The 22,266-nt window shown below is 37.0% G+C and overlaps 1 pseudogene; it reads right to left on the bottom strand.

Annotated features, from left to right (window-relative positions):
- Nucleotides 1-4,294: 4,294 nt before the first annotated feature.
- LOC113875175 lies at nucleotides 4,295-4,467 on the bottom strand (annotated as a pseudogene).
- Nucleotides 4,468-22,266: the final 17,799 nt, after the last annotated feature.

Genomic DNA, 22,266 nt, shown 5'->3' with positions numbered 1-22,266 from the left:
GGTAGGGCTGTGCTTGTTCCTCCTGAGGTGACCCAGTCTATGGGCTCTATGGTAGGGTTAATGGTGACTTCCAAGAGGATTTGCACCAAAAAGCCCCTTCCAGGACTGCTGATGCCAATACCCTGTTGCCACAGTGAGACACTGCCCACTCACACCTCCGCAGGATACCCTCCAACACTAGCAGATAGGTCTGGTTCAGTCTCCTGTAGGATCACCGCTCCTTTCCCCTTGGACTTGTGCACAAGATTTTGTCTGTGCCCTATAGGGGGGAGTCTCTGTTTCCCCTACTCCTGTGGAAGTCCTGTAATCAAATCCCACTGATCTTCAAAGTCAGATTCCCTGGGGATTCTTGGTCCCTTTGCCAGGTCCCCAGGCTGGGAAGTCTGACATGAGGCTCAAAACCTTCACAATAATGAGGGAACTTCTTTGGTATTATTGTTCTCCACATTGAAGGCTGCCCCCTCGTGGGGTATGAGATATAATTTTGATCATGTTTGCACTCCTCCTACCATCTCATTGCAGCTTATTTGTCTTTGGATATTGGGTATCTTTACTTGGTGGGTTTCAGTGTCCTCCTGTCCATGGTTGTTCAACAGCTAGCTGTGATTTTGGTGCTCTTGCAGGAGGAGATGAACGCACATCCTTTTACTCTGCCACTTGAACCAGAAGCCCTATTATTGACAGTATTGTAAATGAAAATTTTAAATTTCTCTTTCTTAGTTTGTTGTCAGTATTTTGAAATGAACGTAATTTCTATATACTGATTTATGTCCTACTAATCTGATGAATTTTTAAATTAGTTTTAACAGGTTTTCAGAGGAGTCTTTTGGGTTTTCTATATATAATATTGTGTCATTTGCAAGTAGAAACAATTTTACTTCTTTCTTTACCACTAAAATGCTTTGTATTTATTTTACTGCCTAATAGCTCTGGAGATTCCAGTACTCTTTTGATTAAAAGTGGTGGAATATGCAACATCTTATTTCTGTCTTAAAAGTTTTCATTTTTCACCATTGGGTATGTTAGTGTAGGTTTGTCATATATGGCTTCTATTATGTTGAGGCACAATACATTCCCTCTATACCCATTCTGTTGAGAGTTTTTATTTTAAATGGATTTTGAATTTTGTCAAATACTTTATCTGCATCTACTGGTATGGCCATATAAATTTTATCCTTGATTGTGTTAATGTGGTGTATCACATTCCTTGATTTGGGAATTTTGAACCATGCTTGCATTCCTGGAATAAATTTCACTTCATTTTGTATGATCCTTTTGGTGTACCGTCAAATTTGATTTATTACCATTCTTTATTTTTGTATAACATATAGCCTATGGTTTTTAGTGTTGCTTTTTAAAAATGGATTAACTAGTTTAAAATCTATTTTAAAAAGTGTTATGTGAACAGATACTCACACCCTTCACTCCCCTCAAAAAATCTCTTACAGGAGTCTGACTCATAAATCCAATTTGTCAGCATTTTTATTAGCTTATGTTTATCACTTCCTTCAGAACCACTCTGTTTTATTTTCTAATAAATCTGTCTTTTAACTTTTATACTCACTTATTGCTTTTATATGATAAATGTTTAAATTATCTGACTACAGTAACAATTATGTCTGACAAATGTATTTGGGGACAAAACATTCAACTTTTGGCATACAAATAAGAAGTGGGAGAAGAAATGTGTAAGTGTGTGAGACAGCACTAACCCCACACATGGGCCCCACCAAGGGACAGGTAATTCAGAGCAGCTGTTGAACAGGAGTTGGGAAGACATTCTACAGTATTTTCTACCTTAGATGCATACATGGAAGAAATACATATAACATAATAAAAATATGTAAAATAAAAATTTTACCAGAAGTCAAAAAAAAGCAGAGAGTAATAAAATGAAGTGGAAAAAAACAAGAGACTGATGGCGTGGGGCATGCTTTTTTGGGCAATTAACTGCAACCTGTTCAAAGGTGCCAATTATAGCATAGTTTGCCTACCTACCATTACTCTGACCAAAGCATTTTTTGAAGATGTGGAAAAGTCTGACTTATGTAGAATAGCAATTATATTTTTGTAAAAGATAAATTTAGACACCTGAAAGTATATATACATAAAAACTAACACATAAAACTATTTTCTTTAAAAAAGGCATGTATTACTGAGTCAAATATTGCAAATAAAAATTAATTAATTTCTTAAAGTACCTACAGAGATGATCTTTCATTTTCTCAATCCTTCAATTACCACTTTAACATGGCAGGTTAACAAGTGGAAGACTGACAGTTAATAATAACAATGAAAACTTTTGTGTCAAATTTGATGAAAATCATACTTAATTTACAGTTTTAAAGATGAAAAAATAAAAGAAAAATAATTGTGTGAAAAGAAAAAAGAAAACATAGAACATAAAATCATTATTGGTATCATTGGTTAAGAATTTGTTGCTAATTACTGGAGAAGGAAATGGCAATCCACTCCAGCACTCTTGCCTGGAAAATCCCATGGACAGAGGAGCCTGATGGGCTACAGGCCATGGGGTCGCAAAGAGTTGGACACGATTGAGCGACTTCACTTTCACTTAGATTCAGAGGTAGCATCTATACAAAAGAGATTGTGCTGTTGTTATGGTAAATGTCTTTTAAAACTGAAGTAGAGAGTAAACACTCAAACATTTTTTAAAAATCTGAATTTTAAAAGGTCTATGTTTGAACACCTTTATAAAGAAACTGACAGGTATAGATTAAATAAATCTAGAAAGAGTTTACCTTTAAAACTGCAAGTATTAATTTTGTAATACTGAATTTCTTATAATGAAAGCAAAGGAAATCTGAGACATAATACACTTTAAGAAATATCTTTGTAAATAATATTTATGGGAAAAATTTAAATCTAAATAATATGGCATGTGATTAGTTAATACAGATTATTGAGATTATATGTTTTATTAATTATTCTGTAATGGAACTCCAATACTTTGGCCACCTGATGTGAAAAACTGACTCATTGGAAAAGACTCTGATGCTGGGAAAGACTCAAGGCAAGAATAGCAGGGGACATGTGGCATGCATTACCACATTTGATAATCTCATATACCTCATGAAATATGGACAATTTATTGAAAAGAAAACTGGATAAGTTAAAAGATTTTTTTTCAAGTGAATACAAGCAGGTTTGTGTTAGTTGTTCAGTCGTGTCCAACTCTTTGTGACCCCATGGTCTGTCCATGGAATTCTCCAGGCAAAAATACTGGAGAGTAGTAAATAAACCAAAGCTCAGGTTTTTATCTTTATAAGTTTAGATGGTCTGGCATTGTGCCTGAATTGTCTCACCTTAAAAGTTGCATTTGTAAGGCTTTGTTTTCTTTAGAAAACCTTCTCAAACTTAATTGTGCATGTGACTCATTGTGAGTTATTAATAAAAGTGGACACTTTGGTCGTGACCCTAGAGAGCCTGAATCTGTAAGTTCAGATTGAGACCCTGGTTGAATGACGAAATCATTCACAGGGAGTTCTCTCATTTATGTAGAGAAGGGTTGAACAAGAAGACTTAAGATGTCTCAAGAACTTATCTTTTACTTTAGACTCTTGGCTAACTTTTGAGTTTGAGTAAACACATGGAAATTGCCTACTTTAATATTTTAAGTCATAAAAACCTTGGTCTTAAACCAACTTTCTTTTGTATAAATTCTACCTTGACCTAATAAAGGAGCAGTTCTAGATCTACAAAGGAATTACCCGTTCTAACGTCAGTGATAACCTTTTCAGTATGACATACAAATATCAGAACCATTTAAGTTGGCCACACCAAAAAGTCCTTACAGAAATGAATAAATTGTGGGAATAAAGCTTTATTTGGGCAACATAGAAAATGTTTACCAGGAAATAAGAATATGTTCAAGGTAAAATTTACTCATACATGACCACTGGAAAAACCATAGCTTTGCCTAGATGGCCCTTTGTCAGCAAAGTAATGTCTTTGCTTTTTAATATGCTGTATAGGTTGGTCATAGCTTTTCTTCCAAGGAGCAAGGGTCTTTTAATTTCATGGCTGCAGTCACCATCTGCAGTGATTGCAGAGCCCAAGAAAATAAAGTCTCTCATTGTTTCCATTGTTTCCCCATCTATTTGCCATGAAGTGATGGGACTGGATGCCATGATCTTAGTTTTCTGAATGTTGAGTTTTAAGCCAACGTTTTCACTCTCCTCTTTCACTTTCATTAAGTTCACTTAGTGATTCTTCACTTTCGGCCATTAGGTGGTGTCATCTGCATATCTGAGGTTATTATTTCTTTTCCCCACAGGGGAAAGCGCGAACGCAGTCCCCCACCACCACAAATTATGCAGTCGAGTTTCCCACATTTGGGGAAATCGCAGGGGTCTGAGGTTATTGATATATCTCCCAGCAATCTTGATTCCAGAGTGTAATTCATCCAGCCCAGCGTTTCTCATGATGTACTCTGCATATAAGTTAAATAAGCAGGGAGACAATATACCCCTTTCCTGATTTGGAATCAGTCTGTTGTTCCATGTCCAGTTCTAACTGTTGTTTCTTGACCTGCATACAGATTTCTCAGGAAATAGGTCAGGTGGTCTGGTATTCTTATCTCTTTAAGAGTGTTTCACAGTTTGTTGTGATCCACACAAAAACTCAGGCGTAGTCAATAAAGCAGGAAAAAAAAGAAATAGATGTTTTTTTCTGGAACTGTCTTGCTTTTTCAATGATCCAACGGATGTTGGCAATTCGATCTCTGGTTCTGCCTTTTCTAAATCCAGCTTGAACATCTCGATGTTCATGCTTCATGTACTATTGAAGCCTGGCTTGGAGGATTTTGAGCATTACTTTGGCTGAGCACTGAAGCATTGATGCTTTTGAACTGTGGTGTTGGAGAAGACTCTTGAAAGTGCCTTTGACTAGAAGGAGATCAAACTAGACCATCCTAAAGATTTGAAGCTAAAACTCCAATATTTTGGCCACCTGTTGCGAAGAACTGACTCATTGGAAAAGATCCTGATGTTGGGAAAGATTGAAGGCAGAAGGAGAAGGGGATGACAGAGGATGAGATGGTTGGACGGCATCACCAACTCCATGAACATGAGTTTGAGCAAGCTCCAGGAGTTAGTGTTGGACAGGGAAGCCTGGTGTGCTGCAGTCCATGGGGTCGCAAAGACTCAGACATGACTGAGAGACTGAACTGAACTGAAAATTTACTCAGATGACAGTTTTACCTAGGACAAATATAATTCCCCTCACTTAATGTTCAGTTCATTACGTTATAAACTTAACAGTAATAAATCAGTAGTAGAAATTTGTTTACCACCTTCCTAGTGATAAAAAGATTTTTTGATAAAAAATTTCCTGCTTGGTTTTATTATATATTTCATATTTTAGGACATATGTCTATTTCTGTGCTTTCAGTGCTTAACAAATCTCTCACTTTTACATTTTACAATTGCCAACCATTTTAATTTCTTTACTAGAATATTTAATAAGCATCTATGCAAATAATTTTAGATTTCAATGTTTCATAAAGATCAGTCTTTCAGTATTCATATCTAAGTATTGATCTTTCTTTGATTATCATATTCCAGATTTGAACTTGCTTCATTATTATTTAGGCTTCCTAGGTGACACTAGTGGTGAAGTGACTTCCTGCCAAAGCAAGAGACACAGGAGATGGGGGTTTGATCCTTAGGTCAGGAAGATCCCGCAGAGGAGGGCATGACAACCCACTCCAGGATTCTTGCCTGAAGAATCCCATAGACAGAGGAGCCTGGCAAGCTACAGTCCATAGGGGTGCAAAGAATCAGGCCACCCCACACACACACTTTATCATTTATATCTACATTTAAATTCTTACCTTGGCTAAAGATGTTTCATGATATTATAATCAAGAAGTGTTTCAATAGTACTTTATCTACTTGTATTATTTTATTCATCCAAAAAAGCTACCAACTACTACTAACTATAATTTAATTCAACATATTTCATGGATAATTATTAATGTACAAAGCACCATAGTAGGTCATGAGGGGTATGAAAAAATAATTGTAACTGACCGACCAATCAGAATGTCTATGGTCAAATAAAGGAAAAGAAACCTCATTATAAAGAAAAAAATATATCAAAAGGCTATTATAAAATGTAATACACTTTGACTGCCTTCAACTCTATTTGTTAAACTATGAGAGTTTATTTTAGTTTCAGTAATTATTTTCACTAGTCACTCCACCTGAGATAGATTTCTTTTTTTTCTTTTTGTGAGTCACCCAAACTATATGACTGTAGATACCTGGTGTTTCTGGTCTGCAGGGGCTAATCATCATATAATAGCTTTTTTGTATTTTAGTTTGAGGTTAGTGGATGCTTTAAGGCAAAACTGAATGAGTTTCCAATAGCCAGTCCAAAATTCCAAGAAATACAGACATGGAATGCCTAGGGTTATTCTCAAACGAAGTTAGATTTGAATTGCATCCACTATTCTTTATTACAATGTGTACATGATCAAAGCAAATACCATAGTTTCTGCTTGCCTCTGTGACTTAATTTCACAGTATTGGGGTTAAATATAGCTTTTGTAATGTCTACTAAACTGAGGAAGCTTGAAAACATTGATACAGTATAACAATTTTCTGTAATAACCTGCTGCTGCTGCTAAGTTGCTTCAGTCGTGTCCGACTCTGTGCGACCCATAGAGGGCAGCCCACCAAGCTTCCCGTGCCTGGGATTCTCCAGGCAAGAACACTGGAGTGGGTTGCCATTTCCTTCTCCAATGCAAGAAAGTGAAAAGTGAAAGTGAAGTCACTCAGTCGTGTCCGACTCTAGCGACCCCATGGACTGCAGCCCACCAGGCTCCTCAGTCCATGGAATTTTCCAGGCAAGAGTACTGGAGTGGGGTGCCATTGCCTTCTCCGTGTAATAACCTACTTAGAGATTATTTTGTGAGGCATAACAGGGATCGCAATATAGTACCAATTAAATAATGAAATTTTATCAATTGAGATTCCACTCATAAAATATTTAAGTTGTTCATATTAAATCATATCATGTTAGCATTAAATTTACACCATTAACATGTTAAAGGAGAAGTGATAAAACTTTATTCAGAAAATAAACTGCTTTCAAGGACACAAATATTAAAGATGCTATATCTCATGTGTGATTATTATAAATAAAAATATACTATATTCATGTCATATTTTAAACCTTTGATACATAGTTACTTATTTTACCTTTAATAAATATTCAAATGATTTCCTATTTTAGTGGACAATTTTTCTAATTGGTAGTCTAATGTAAAAAGAATATAGTTACTGATTTCAGACAGGATTATGTTTGGAATCTGACTTTGTAACTTGCAGTTTACATAAACTTGATTAAATTGAGTCTCAGATTTCATTTTTATAAAGTTGTAATAATATTGACTCCATCTACAAATTGAAGAGTAGATTATAATAGTCTATATGAATTTCCTGGCAATATTCATCTGTCAACAAATGACTGATTTGTTATCATTTCTAGTGAGAGAGTCAATTCCTAGGTAGGTTGATAAGAAATCTGGGGTCCCCGATGAGAAGACATGGGTCTGGGGTTCTCAAAGCAGAGACAGGTGTCTGGGATTCCCAAGGAGGAAGAAAGGACAAATGTCTTCTTTTTAATCTATATTCCTTAGTCTTAATCATGTAAAACATTATTTTCTTTATCTTTTTCTGATGATTACACAACAAACAACTCAGTTTAAGCTCTGTACTAAGGATTATAGGGCAACCCACTCCAGTATTCTTGCCTGGAGACTCCCAGGGACAGAGGAACCTGGTGGGCTACAGTCCATGGCGTGGCAAGGAGTCTGACACAACTAATCCACTAGACAACAACAACAAGGATTATATAACAACAATGTATCCTGTTTGAGGACAGTTTCTCCTTTCTGAAAACCTTCTGGCTAATCCCTTTATCTTAAAATGTAAATTATGGGAGTGGATTTAGTAAGATCTTTACAAACTTGAGACATCCTTTGGATTTATTGTAATAACATTTAAAAAAGTATATAAATCCCTTCCTTAGACTAGCAAGGGAGACACTCTCTGCCTCCCTTCTGATGTCTATGTCAGAAGCTTTCTCTGTCCCTTTTAACTGTAATAAAACTTCTACCACACAAGAGCCCTGAGTGGTCATGCCTAGTCTCTGGTCCTGAAGCTAAATCATCTTCTTTGGAGATCAGGAATCCAACATCGTTCACAGTAAGCTATCACTAGGCTGGTTCTTGTTTCAGAAAAACACTAAATAAATGAATAAATACACCAAGAAGTTTTTTAAAAACAAAATCCACAATATAATCTTTTCACTTATGATGACTGGTTTCTTCATCAATTATTCTGAACTGGCAAGGATTAGTGATTTCCCACAGCATAAAATGCATGTGTAGATTATAAGTGAATCCTCCTGCTGACTTAAGTTGAGCATGGTTTAGTCCTGCCATACTTCTTCAATGCCAGTAAAATCTCCTTTTCAGCAGCACAAAGTAGAATGTGAGTTTATTGTAATCATGACAGAGACTCTATGAACAACTTCAGAGAAGATTATACCATGAATCTATGAAACAACCAAACAATGCGATTTTATTGTCTTAAAGATATTTTTCTTATTAAATAATACTGAATGAACATGAACCTCTACTCAATTATCCACTTTTATTTCTCTCATCATTTCCCTCTTCCATATCTGAGGAGGTGAAATCCACTCCTACCATATACTTTCAGCCAAAATCTCCAATATTGTTCATCTTCTTCCTATCTCCTTATAGACATTTCTTATGATTTACTGACAAAATAAGAGCATTTACAAGAGAACTTCATAATATTCTTACCCACATATCTACCACCGTATTTGTGTCTGTCCCCTGCACCCCTCCCCCAGCATCGCACTCACATTGACTTTATTTTTGTGATAGATTAGCTCTTGCTCTAATCCAAGGTCTACGCTTGTGCTTCGAATCCATAAAACATTTTATACAGTATGGTGCTAGTAATCTTTTTAATTGATAGTTGCCCTGTGAAAAAAAATCTGGATCCCTGGTGGCTCAGGCAGTAAAGAATCCACCTGCAATGAAGGAGACCAGGGTTTGATCCCTAGATCAGGATGATCCCCTGTAGAAGGAAATGGCAACCCACTCTAGTATTCTTATCTGGAGAAATCCATGATCAGAGGAGCCTGGTGGGCTGTACAGTCCATGGGGTCACAAAGAGTCAGACAGGACTGTGCAATGAACACATTCATTCATAGCCAGAGTGGAACAACCCACCTAGATATGAGGTTTTAATGATATAATAAAAATAGCCTACTTTCCTTGTAAGGATTATGTCTAGAAGTATGCCTCAGATTAGTAGTTTCTTTTTAAGGCTATGGGTTAATGCTGCCTCTATCAGATTTCTTCATTATTATACAATGTTTATGATTGCTAAGCCATATTAATTAAAATAATCAAGCAACTCTCCTAATAACTGGGTAGAGTCATCCTCTGAACAAATGCTTAAGTGTCACTGCTATTGCTATCTTATTAAATATTTAATACTGCCTAATAAACACAAAGTTGAATAGTAAGTTTACATAAACTAATAATATAATACTTTACATTTAGGAAGATACAAAGCAGGAAAAACATTTCAGGATAAAAAGACTGAAATTTCAGGTATTATTGGATATAATTTAAGGAACAGTCTCAAGAAAACATATTTTTTTCCTTCTTCTGCATCAGCTCATCTACGAACCAATTTATTTCTGAAATAGGCCCCAGGGACAGGCTGTTTGGTGACTATAATGGGGGATATCTGACTGGCCACTCAAGGAAATTGCTATGGACTTTTAATCTTATTTTGATTAAGTTCCGTGTAGATTGTGTCTGCCAGGCTAGCACTAAGATTACTGTTTCTGAGCCCCTTTGGCTGTTATTGGACTGAGACTCTCAATTTTTTTCCCCTACTTTTTGAGGTTAGGCTGAAACAATATTACTCATTTCTTACAACTAGTATATATTTAAGTTTTAAATTGTGCTGGAAACTCTAATATTAATAAAGACATCATATTTAACAAGTCACAAGCTTAGCAAAGTCACTTGTTTTGGGGAAAATTGTTTTATGTTAAAAAAAAGGGAAAATTATTTAAGGGAAAAACACAATATTTGTACATGTTTGAAGATGCAAAATGATAAATAAGGAAATCAAGTATAGTTTAAAAATAACTAATCAATGAATATATAATGTAGAGGAGCCACAGATACAGTAAACTGTAGGAGGCTTTTAAAATCTATTTTCTGCAAACATCTAATCAAAATAAGGAAAACTTAATGTGTGCTATCTTAGACCCATCACAATAGAAACAATAAGACACTGCCTTTCATCTTGCAGTGGGTGAGCAGTTTTAATTGCCTACACATCAAGCCATTCTTCTTTTCTTCTTCTAAATGGAGTCCTGATATTATGCAAGCATCTGCCCTTCCCCCTTGCAGCATAGGGGAATCAGGGAAATTGCATTCTACCCTAAAAGGCAGAGATGGGCCATTTGGGGTCAACTAATCCTGTAAGGTTCTTTCCATTTTTTAGCTCAAAGTTTTCATAGGAAATCCAGACTTCACATCAAACAGCTCATGGCATTGCTTTCAAATTGGTAACGATTTATGGGTACACCGAAGACTTTCTAGAGCTTAATTAGGCTCAAAAAATGGACTTGCATTTCATTATTAGAACATAAATTTCCTGTCTCCCTTCAGTTTTTGAATAACAAAGCATGTTGTACCAGCTGTTATCAGAAAAAAGAAAAGGCCTTAATATAAAACAATTCTTTCTTCAGGACATGATCTGAGAATTTCTTTATTGCTAAAACAAGTTCAGAGCAGAATTTCTGTTGTCTATCTCGAAAACATTTTGACATTTCTGCTCTTAATATATTACTTGTCAGGAATATCTGCAGCTTAGAGCAAAACTTCTCAGTTGTCTGCAGTAGAACACTTTTGTGAAAGGTGTTTTACAGGAGAGGTGACATCTGATCCTTATAGCTGTTAGCCCATTAGGCAGACACTGGGCAGTCAGAATCTTCAGGTGACTTGTTTGAAGCCATAAGCGGTGTGTTCTACAACTCTTATTAACTTATTTGAAAGCAGAACACCTGGAAATGGTAGTGAAGTGCTTGTGTGGAGAATCTGATTTATAATTCAGAGCAATTCTATTGTTCATAGTTGAGTGGACAGGATTATTCTAGTTATCTCTTCAAATACAGTAATCTCATAGATGTATTGCCTATTCTAGAAAAACATTATGTTTTTCTACTATACACTTGTTCATTTAGAACTTGGTAAAATCTAAAAATAGTTTATACTTTACAATGAGGTAATACATGATGTGTGCTTTCCTTATAAACCTTCACAAGCCAATATTTTGCCTTATTTTTTAAAATATCCATTAGCTTTGTAGAGAATTAATGAAATGTTCAATAATATATTTAAAATTTAATAATATTTTTAAAAGACTGTCCTGCAAATTAAAGTAACACCAACTATAATATAAAATTTCCTATGATTTATTATCTAATAATTAGTTCTAAACCATTGTTCAATTACATATTTGCTGCTTAAAAACTCTTTCTAAGTTAGTTTTAGTGTCAATTATTTCTAAGAGGATGTACAAATTAATGAGATTAACTGATTACCAATTGCTGATATTTTCATCAAAATGATATACAAAGCCATGTGAGAGTATATATGAAAGTTCTATTTTCAATCAATAGGTAGATGAGGAATTCAAAGTAAAAACTATTTTTCCTTTCTGCAGAGCTATTTTTTAATCTCTTTTAAAGTGTTTTCCAAACCTATTTGCATATAAGTTTTAATAGACTGATGGCAAAATATATATCAATATAGGCATGTGAAAGTTGTTCAGTCATGTCCGACTCTTTGTGACCCCATGGACTATACATTTCATGGAATTCTTCAGGCCAGAATACTGGAAAGAGTAGCTTTTCCCTTTTCCAGGGGATCTTCCCAACCCAAGGAACAAACTCAGCTCTCTCACATTGCAGGCAGATTCTTTACCAACTGAGTCACAAGGGAAGACTAAGAATACTGCAGTGGGTAGCCTATCCCTTCTACAGATCTTCCAGACCCAGGAATCAAACCAGGGTCTCCTGCATTGCAGGCAGATTCTTTACCAACTGATCTATCAGGGAAGCCCCCAATATAAGCATACTACTAATTTAAATGCATCATGAAGACAACAATCTCAAAAACTAAAATAAGTACTAAAGGAATCATAGCTGAGTTTGGAAAGAAAATTTCTATATTAAGAAGTAATAGAAGTAGTCCTTTATATTACAAATAGCTGTGAAAAGAAGAGAAGCAAAAAGCAAAGGAGAAAAGGAAAGATATAAGCATCTGAATGCAGAGTTCCAAAGAATAGCAAGAAGAGATAAGAAAGCCTTCTTCAGCAATCACTGCAAAGAAATAGAGGAAAACAACAGATTGGGAAAGACTAGAGATCTCTTCAAGAAAATTAGAGACACCAAGGGAATATTTCATGCAAAGATGGGTTCAATAAAGGACAGAAATGGTATGGATGTAACAGAAGCAGAAGATATTAAGAAGAGGTGGCAAGAATACACAGAAGAACTGTACAAAAAAAGATCTTCATGACCAAGATAATCACAATGGTGTGATCACTCACCTAGAGCCAGACATCCTGGAATGTGAAGTCAACTGGACCTTAGAAAGCATCACTACAAACAAAGCTAGTAGAGGTGATGGAATTCCAGTGGAGCTATTTCAAATCCTGAAAGATGATGCTGTGAAAGTGCTTCACTCAATATGCCAGCAAATTTGGAAAACTCAGCAGTGGCCACAGGACTGGAAAAGGTCAGTTTTCATTCCAATCCCAAGAAAGGCAATGCCAAAGAATGCTCAAACTACTGCACAGTTGCACTCATCTCACAGGCTAGTAAAGCAATGCTCAAAATTCTCCAAGCCAGGCTTCAGCAATATGTGAACCGTGAACTTCCAGATGTTCAAGATGGTTTTAGACAAGGCAGAGGAGCCAGAGATCAAATTGCCAACATCCGCTGGATCATGGAAAAAGCAAGAGAATTCCAGAAAAACAGCTACTTTTGCTTTATTGATTATGCCAAAACCTTTGACTGTGTGGATCACATAAACTGTGGAAAATTCTGAAAGAGATGGGAATACCAGACCACCTGACCTGCCTCTTGAGAAACCTATATGCAGGTCAGGAAGCAACAGTTAGAACTGGACATGGAAACAGACTGGTTCCAAATAGGAAAAGGAGTATGTCAAGGCTGTATATTGTCACCCTGCTTATTTAACTTCTATGCAGAGTACATCATGAGAAATGCTGGGCTGGAAGAAGCACAAGCTGGAATCAAGATTGCTGGGAGATATATCAATAACCTCAGATATGCAGATGACACCACCCTTATGGCAGAAAGTGAAGAGGACCTAAAAAGCCTCTTGATGAAAGTGAAAGAGGAGAGTGAAACAGTTGGCTTAAAGCTCAACATTCAGAAAATGAAGATCATGGCATCCGGTCCCATCACTTCATGGGAAATAGATGGGGAAATTGTGGAAACAGTGTCAGACTTCATTTTTCTGGGCTACAAAATCACTGCAGATGGTGACTGCAGCCATGAAATTAAAAGACGCTTACTCCTTGGAAGGAAAGTTATGACCAACGTAGACAGCATATTAAAAAGCAGAGACAATACTTTGCCAACAAAGGTCCGTTTAGTCAAGGCTATGGTTTTTCCTGTGGTCATGTATGGATGTGCGAGTTGGACTGTGAAGAAAGCTGAGCCCCGAAGAATTGATGCTTTTGAACTGTGGTGTTGGAGAAGACTCTTAGAGAGTCCCTTGGACTGCAAGGAGATCAGCCCTGGGTGTTCTTTGGAAGGAATGATGCTAAAGCTGAAACTCCAGTACTTTGGCCACCTCATGTGAAGAGTTGACTCATTGGAAAAGACTCTGATTCTGGGAGGGATTGGGGGCAGGAGAAAAGGTGACGACGGAGGATGAGATGGCTGGATGGCATCACGGACTCGATGGACGTGAGTTTGAGCGAACTCCGGGAGTTGGTGACGGACAGGGAGGCCTGGCGTGCTGCAATTCATGGGGTCGCAAAGAGTCGGACATTACTGAGCGACTGAACTGAACTGAAGGTGTTCAATGCCTAACAGTCTTAGGGTTATCATATTTTCTCATTGCATAATAGTCTGTAGGAATCAGTTATCAATCTTTTTTTTTTCTTTCTAAATTTTAAAGTTTAGTTTTTACTTTATGATTTTATGTGATAAAATTAAATGTATCAGAAGTTAAACTCTTTATGTGTTACATATTTATCATCTTTCTATATATTTTTTGAAATCTAACTCTTTATAAGGGCTTCCTTGTGGCTCAGATGATAAAGCGTCTGCCTGCAATGTGGGAGACCCAGATTCCATCCCTGGGTCAGGAAGATTCCTTGGAGAAGGAAATGGCAACCCACTCCAGTATTCTTGCCTGGAGAATTCCATGGACTGAGTAGACTGATGGGCTCACATTCACAAAGATGCTATGGATTGTGAAGACAAATTCACTATTCAGATACACATTTTGAACCCTGAGAAGTTAGTACAGTCATATTATTCTTTCTTAAGGGAAAACAAGAGAAACATAGGAAATATACTCCTGCTTGTGTGTGTGTGTGTGTGTGCACATGTGTGTTTCTGCATGTAACATAAAGCTTTGTACTTCATCCATAGAATTTTAAAAACTTGTACAATTTAAATTTTATTATCTGAGTTCCTAGCTTATATCTTCTAAAGTAATTTCCAAATTTCTGAACTTTTTCTTTTTTCCAATTTTCTTGAACCGGTGTTGATATTTATGTTTAAGGATTTGACCTGAGAAAACAGAAAATTCTGCTATTTGCCAAAACATGGACATTGACAGAATTATGCCAAGACTCTGTTCTACGTAGGAATCCTGTTACAGGACCATCTCGTTTGAAGCTGCATATGGATAGTTTCCACTTTCTACCACCTGGAGCCTACATCATGGCCCAGACTTAAGGATGGCTGGATAGCCCTACTCTCGGAACTTTTCATCATCAGAGATAAGAAATAGGTGCGGAGTCTGAAATTACTTGTGGCAACCACACAGATTTTTAACTTTGCTATTCAAACAGCAAGTGATGGGGTGAGGAAGAGCCCAGCAGCATTACTGGAAATGTGTGTGTGTGTGTATTTGATGCTGGTAGATGCCAGTTGCAAGGAGCCATAGCTGACAGGTCAAAGGCCACAACATAACAAGCCTCCTTATTTTTCCTGATACTGTCTCCGAGTTGCTCTCTGATTCCTGTCTAAGCCTATTTCTTCTGCCTTTTTGTGTCAAATTGGAGCAGTCCTATGCCTTTCCAATACATTTATTTCTACAAATAATTTCTCTTGTCTTCAAACAATAACACTAACTAAAGATCATATATGTTGCTAAAGTACTGGATTAACTAAATTTAAGTCATTTTACTTGTTGTAAAAATTCTTCAAACCTTTTGTATATTAATATACTTTGTGAATCTCCAGTCAAGGAGACATGTGATACACTTTAAGAGATATCAACACTGTTCATTTGAACTCTTAAGTTTATCAGTATAGTTCAGTTCAGTCACTCAGTCATGCCCGACTCTTTGTGACCCCATGGACTGTAGCATGCCAGGCCTCCCTGTCCCTCAACAACTCCCAGAGTTTATTCAAACTCATGTCCATTGAGTCAATGTTGCCATCCAACCATCTCACCCTCTGTTGTCCCCTTCTCCTCCAGCCTTCAATCTTACCCAGCATCAGGGTCTTTTCTAATGAGTCAGTTCTTCGCCAGTTCATGTGGCCAAAATATTGGAGTTTCAGCTTCAACATCAGTCCTTCCAATGAACATTCAGAACTGATCTCCTTTAGGATGGAGTGGTTGGATCTCCTTGCAGTCCAAGGGACTCTCAAGAGTCTTCTTCAACACCACAGTTCAAAAGCACCAATTTGTTGGCACTCAGCTTTCTTTATAGTCCAACTCTCACATCTATACATGACTACTGCAAAAACCATAGCCTGGAATAGACGGATGTCTGTTGACAAAGTAATGTCTGTACTTTTTAATATGCTGTCTAGGTTGGTCGTAACTTTCCTTCCAAGGAGTAAGAATCTTTTAATTTCATGGGGGCAGACACCATCTGCAGTGATTTTGGAGCCCACCAAAAATTAAGTTTGTCACTGTTTCCCCATCTATTTGCCATGAGTGAGGGGACCAGATGCCATGATCTTAGTTTCCCAAATGTTGAGCTTTAAGCCAACATTTTCACTCTCCTCTTTCACTTTCATCAAGAGGCTTTTTAGTTCCTCTTCACTTTCTGCCATAAGGGTGGTGTCATCTGCATATCTGAAGTTATTGATATTCCTCCCGGCAATCTTGATTCCAGCTTTTGCTTCATCTAGCCCAACGTTTCTCATGATGTACTCTGCTTATAAGTTAAATAAACAGGGTGACAATATACAGCCTTGACACACTCCTTGTCCTATTTGGAACCAGTCTGTTTCCATGTCCAGTTCTCACTGTTGCTTCCTGACCTGCGTACAGATTTCTCAAGAGGCAGGTCAGGTGGACTGGTATTCCACAGATTGTTGTGATCTACACAGCCAAAGGCTTTGGCACAGTCAATAAAGCAGAAATAGATGTTTTTCTGGAACTCTCTTGTTTTTTTCGATGATCCAACAGATGTTAGCAACTGATCTCTGGTTCCTCTGCCAGAGGAAGTTCAAGGTTCATGTACTGTTGAAGCCTGACTTGGAGAATTTTGAGCATTATTTTGCTAGCGTGTGAGATGAGTGCAATTGTCCAGTGGTTTGAGCATTCTTTGCCATTGCCTTTCTTTGGGATTGGAATGAAAAATGACCTATTCCAGTCCTGTAGCCACTGCTGAGTTTTCCACATTCGCTGGCATATTGAGTGCAGCACTTTCACAGCATTATCTTTTAGGATTGGAAATAGCTCAACTGGAATTCCATCACCTCTACTAGCTTTGTTCATAGTGATGCTTCCTAAGGCCCACTTGACTTCACACTCTAGGATATCTGGCTTTAGGTGAGTGATCACATCATCATGACTATTTGGGTCATGAAGATCATTCCTATACAGTTCTTCTGTATATTCTTGCCACCTCTTCTTAATATCTTCTGCTTCTGTTAGATCCATATCATTTCTGCCCTTTATTGTGCCCATGTTTGCATGAAAATTCCCTTGGCATCTTTAATTTTCTTGAAAGATCGCTAGTCTTTCCCATTCTATTGTTTTCCTGGATTTCTTTGCACTGATCACTAATGAAGGCGTTCTTATCTCTCCTTGCTATTCTTTGGAACTCTGCATTCAAATGGGTATATCTTTCCTTTTCTCCATTTTTTGTTTTTTCCACTTCTCTTCTTTTCATAGCTGTTTGTAAGGGCTCCTCAGACAGCCATTTTGCTTTTTTTTTCCATTTCTTTTGTTGTTGTTGTTGTTGTGGTCTTGATCCCTGTCTCCCGTACAATGTCATGAACCATATTCCATAGTTCATCAGGTACTCTATCAGATCTAGTCCCTTAAATCTATTTCCCAGTTCCACTGTATAATGGTAAAGTGAAAAGTGAAAGTGAAAGTGAAGTCACTCAGTCGTGTCTGACTCTTTGCGACCCCATGGGCTGTAGCCTACCAGGCTCCTCTGTCCATGGGATTTCCCAGGCAATAGTACTGGAGTGGATTGCCATTTCCTTCTCCAGGGGATCTTCACCAACCAGGGATCGAACCCGGGTTTCCCGCATTGTAGACAGACGCTTTACCGTCTGAGCCACCAGGGAAGTCCAAGGAACTTGATTTAGGTCATATCTGAATGGTCTAGTCATTTTCCCTACTTTCACTAATTTAAGTCTGTATTTGACAATAAGGAGTTCATGATCTGAGCCACAGTCAGCTCCTGGTCTTGTTTTTGCTGACTGTATAGAGCTTCTCCATCCTTGGCTGCAAAGAATATAATCAATCTGATTTTGGTGTTGACCAGCTGGTGATGTCCATGTGTAGAGTCTTCTATTGTACTGTTGGAAGAGGGTGTTTTCTATGACCAGTGTATTCTCTTGTCAAAACTCTGTCTTTGCCCTGCTTCATTCTGTACTCCAAGGCCAAATTTGCCTGTTACTCCAGGTGTTTCTTGACTTCCTACTTTTGCATTCCAGTCCCCTATAATGAAAGGGACATCTTTTTGGGGTGTTAGCTCTAAAAGGTCTTGTAGGTCTTCATAGAACCGTTCAACTTCAGCTTCTTCAGCATTATGGTTGGGGCATAGACTTGGATTACTGTGATATTGAATGGTTTGCCTTGGAAACGGACAGAATTCATTCTGTCATTTTTGAGATTGCATCCAAGTACTGCATTTTGGATTCTCTTGTTGACTATGATGGCTACTCCATTTCTTCTAAGGAATTCTTGCCCACAGTAGTAGATATAATGATCATCTGAGTTAAATTCACCCATTCCAGTCCATTTTAGTTCTCTGATTCCTAAAATGTCAATGTTCACTCTTGCCATCTCCTGTTTGACCACTTCCAACTTGCCTTGATTCATGGACCTAACGTTCTAAGTTCCTATGCAATATTGCTCTTACACATCAGATCTTGCTTCCATCACCAGTCACATCCACACCTGGGTGTTGTTTTTGCTTTCACTGCATCTCTTCATTCTTTATAGAATTATTTCTCCACTGATCTCCAGTAGTATATTGGGCACCCACTGACCTGGGGAATTATCTTTCAGTGTCCTATCTTTTTGCCTTTTCATACTTTTCATGGGGTTCTCAAGGCAAGATTACTGGAATGGTCTGCCATTCCCTTCTCCAATGGACAACATTTTACCAGAAATCTACACCATGACCCATCTGTCTTGGGTGGCCCTACACAGCATGGTTCATAGTTTCATTGAGTTAGATAAGGCTGCGGTCCATGTGATTAGATTGATTAGTTTTCTGTGATTGTGGTTTGTCTGTCTGCCCTCTGATGCCCTCTCTCAGCACCTACCATCTTACTGGGATTTCTCTGACCTTGGACATGTGGTGTTCCTCACTGCCCCTGCTCCTGACCTTGGATGTGGGTATCTCCTCTCGCCACTCCAGCTCCATGCAGCCACCATTCGCTGCTCCAGCTCAATAAAAGAAGGACTATATTTGTGTTTATAGCCATTAACCCCACCATTTCTGAGGCCCATCTCCCACCTGCAAGGGCGCCTTATAAAAGACACATTTAATAACATATAACTTTCTGATTAACAAAGCCAAAAACGTAATTAAGCTCTTACATAAAACAAAAAAACTTGAACATCTTATCCCTTTGTTACTCTATCTCACATGTTACTTCTTTATGTGTATTTTTATTTTAATCATTTAATATTTAAAAAATTTTCCCCAAGGAAATTATCACACTAAGCATACTTTATACCATACTGTTAAATATTATAATTTATTTGCATTACTTTTGAAGTCAAAATGTGCTGTATATAACTTTGGAATATGAATTATTTCCAAAGTACTTTATATGGAGTTATCTCCGAAATCTCCATGTTACCGTTAAGCTAATATTCAAGATAGTGGATGAGTAAATATTCTATGTCTTTGATTATCTGAGAATAACAATATGTTGGTTTCACGTACACACTAATGTTGAGCCTGAGAATTATATTCTATGTACTTTCATAAAAGTGTACAAATTTGTCTTCAAATATCTATAAATAATTGCTATAATATATTCTGATATTCGTTGTTGTGCAGAAAAGAGTCTATGTCACTGTAACATTTTTAGGTTTAAATTGCCATTTTTTTTGCATCTTAATTATAAGACTTTTTCTTTGGAAATTTAAATTTTGCAAAATATCTGTAGGTGTAGTAACTTTTAAAAACTTTATTGAGCATAATTAGTGAGTTTTAATCAACATACTTGCTTTTTTTCTAAAATCATGTATGTTTTTCTAATATTCTGTTTTATTAACTTATCTGCTTTAATTTTCCTCATTGCTTCCTCAAGAATGCCAACATTCTTGGATTATATTCAGGTTTTAGACTGCTATCATCTTATTTTTTATTATTTTAATGGCCAGGTCTTGTTATACACCATGTTGGAGGGCTTCACATATTTGTAATATATTATTATTCCTATAGTCTGAAGTAGGAATTTCAGCTTTTACCATTCTAAGTGAATGTCAGCTTCATTTGTTTTGACTGCTTAAATTTTTATATTATCTCATGGATATACAGATTAACTCTAGCTTTTCAATTTTGAAGTTTTCTTTCCATCTCTGCCCATTCTTCATATTTTTTTTCTTTCTTTCTGTTTTATAAAGCAACTTTTTTTTTTTTTTTTAAGCTACTGAAATAGGTTTCTTTTTTCTAACAAAATCTGGAATTGTCAATGAATTATTTTAAGTCCTAATTAGCACTGCCTTCTTTAGTGTATTTTTCCTTTTTGGATTGCTTTTGCATTCCATCAGAAAGAAAGTTTACTTGTCTTTACTAATAAAATTATTTATTACTGGTATTTTCCACTAAAACAACATGTGAAATCTACTCTTTGTATCTCACCTGTTTTTATTAAGTTTTTTTTTTTTTTTTTGCAAGCGGTAGAAACCAACTCTAACTAACTGAAGCAAAAAAAAAAAAAAAAAGACTTTTTGGAAATATACTGATTAGGCTTACAGAACTGAATGACATGATGAATGATCAAATCAAGAGAAGGACAGAAGCCAGGGAAAAATTAGGCACCAGCCACAAAACCTGTGAGTTTCTCTTATAGGTGCTAAAATGGAGTTCTCATTCCCTTCCAACCTTGCGTGCCTTTGCTAAAGATGCAAATTTCTGGGAAGAGAATTCATTTGCCCTTAGGTACTGCCCTCATCCTTGTTATAAGAGGGAAGAATCTGTGATTAGAAGTCCAGTGAAAGAACGCACCAGAAGAGGTTCAGTTCAGTTCAGTCAAGCAGTTGTGTCTGACTCTTTGTGATCTGATGGACTGCAGGACACCAGGCCTCCCTGTCCATCACCAACTCCCGGGGTTTACTCAAACTCATCTCCATTGAGTCAGTGATGACATCCAACCATCTCATCCTCTGTCATCCCCTTCTCCTCCTGCCTTCAATCTTTCCCAGCATCAGTATGTTTTCAAATGAGTCAGTTATTTGCATCAGGTGGCCAAAGTATTGGAGTTTCAGCTTCAGCATCAGTCCTTCCAATGAATATTCATGACTGATTTCCTTTAGAATGGACTGGTTTGATCTTCTTGCAGTCCAAGGGCCTCTCAAGAGTCTTCTCCAACACCACTGTTCAAAATTCTTTGGCATTCAGCTTTCTTTATGGTCCAACTCTCACATCCATATGTGACTACTGGAAAACCATATCTTTGACTAGATGGACCTTTGTCAGCAAAGTAATGCTCAGCTGGTAAAGAATTTGCCTGCTATGAGAGAGACTCGAGTTCGATCCCTGGGTTGGGAAGATCCCCTGGAGAAGGGAAAGGCTACCCACTCCAGTAAAAGAATCAGACACGACTGAGCGACTTTGACCAGAAGAGGTGTTCGTATCAAAAGAAACAGGTCAAAATCAATACTAGAGCAAACCTCATCCTGTGCATTTCTCCTTCTTTTAGTTTAACTCCCCTTCAGTTTCTATCTGCTTGTAATCAGTCTTTGGTGGCTTCAAAGAGTTGCTTATTATATTTTGTGCAGCATATGGTTGTTATCTGTGGGAGGATATGGTCCTACATCACCATTATTAGAAGCAGAACCACTCTGGGCTTTTTCTTACTGAAGGTGCATTCTGCAGTAAGTTAGCAGCAGGGTTTTATGTATGACCATTTGCTCAAGTTCATTTAAGGTAGTTCAAACTTATCCATATTTGTACTGTTATTTTCTCCTTATATAAATGACTGAGAAACTGTGATAAAATATTCTATTATGACTATGATCTCATTTTAATATGAAAACTTTTACAAGTATGTGTTTTAAAACTGTATTATGTTCTTTATAAATGTCTTCATTATATCTAATAATTATTTTGCATTCAAAGACTATTTTTACCTTATATGAACATGGTTATGCCAGCTCTTTTTTGGCTGGCATTCCCATGTTATACCTTCTTCCCTTTATTTTTGAACTTCTGTTTCTCTGTACTTCAAATATATTAATTATAG

Source organism: Bos indicus x Bos taurus, chromosome 17 (assembly GCF_003369695.1).
Source record: "Bos indicus x Bos taurus breed Angus x Brahman F1 hybrid chromosome 17, Bos_hybrid_MaternalHap_v2.0, whole genome shotgun sequence".
NCBI lineage: Eukaryota > Metazoa > Chordata > Mammalia > Artiodactyla > Bovidae > Bos > Bos indicus x Bos taurus.
The sequence above is the reverse complement of the archived record's forward strand: the minus strand, read 5'-3'. Positions and strand labels throughout refer to the sequence as shown.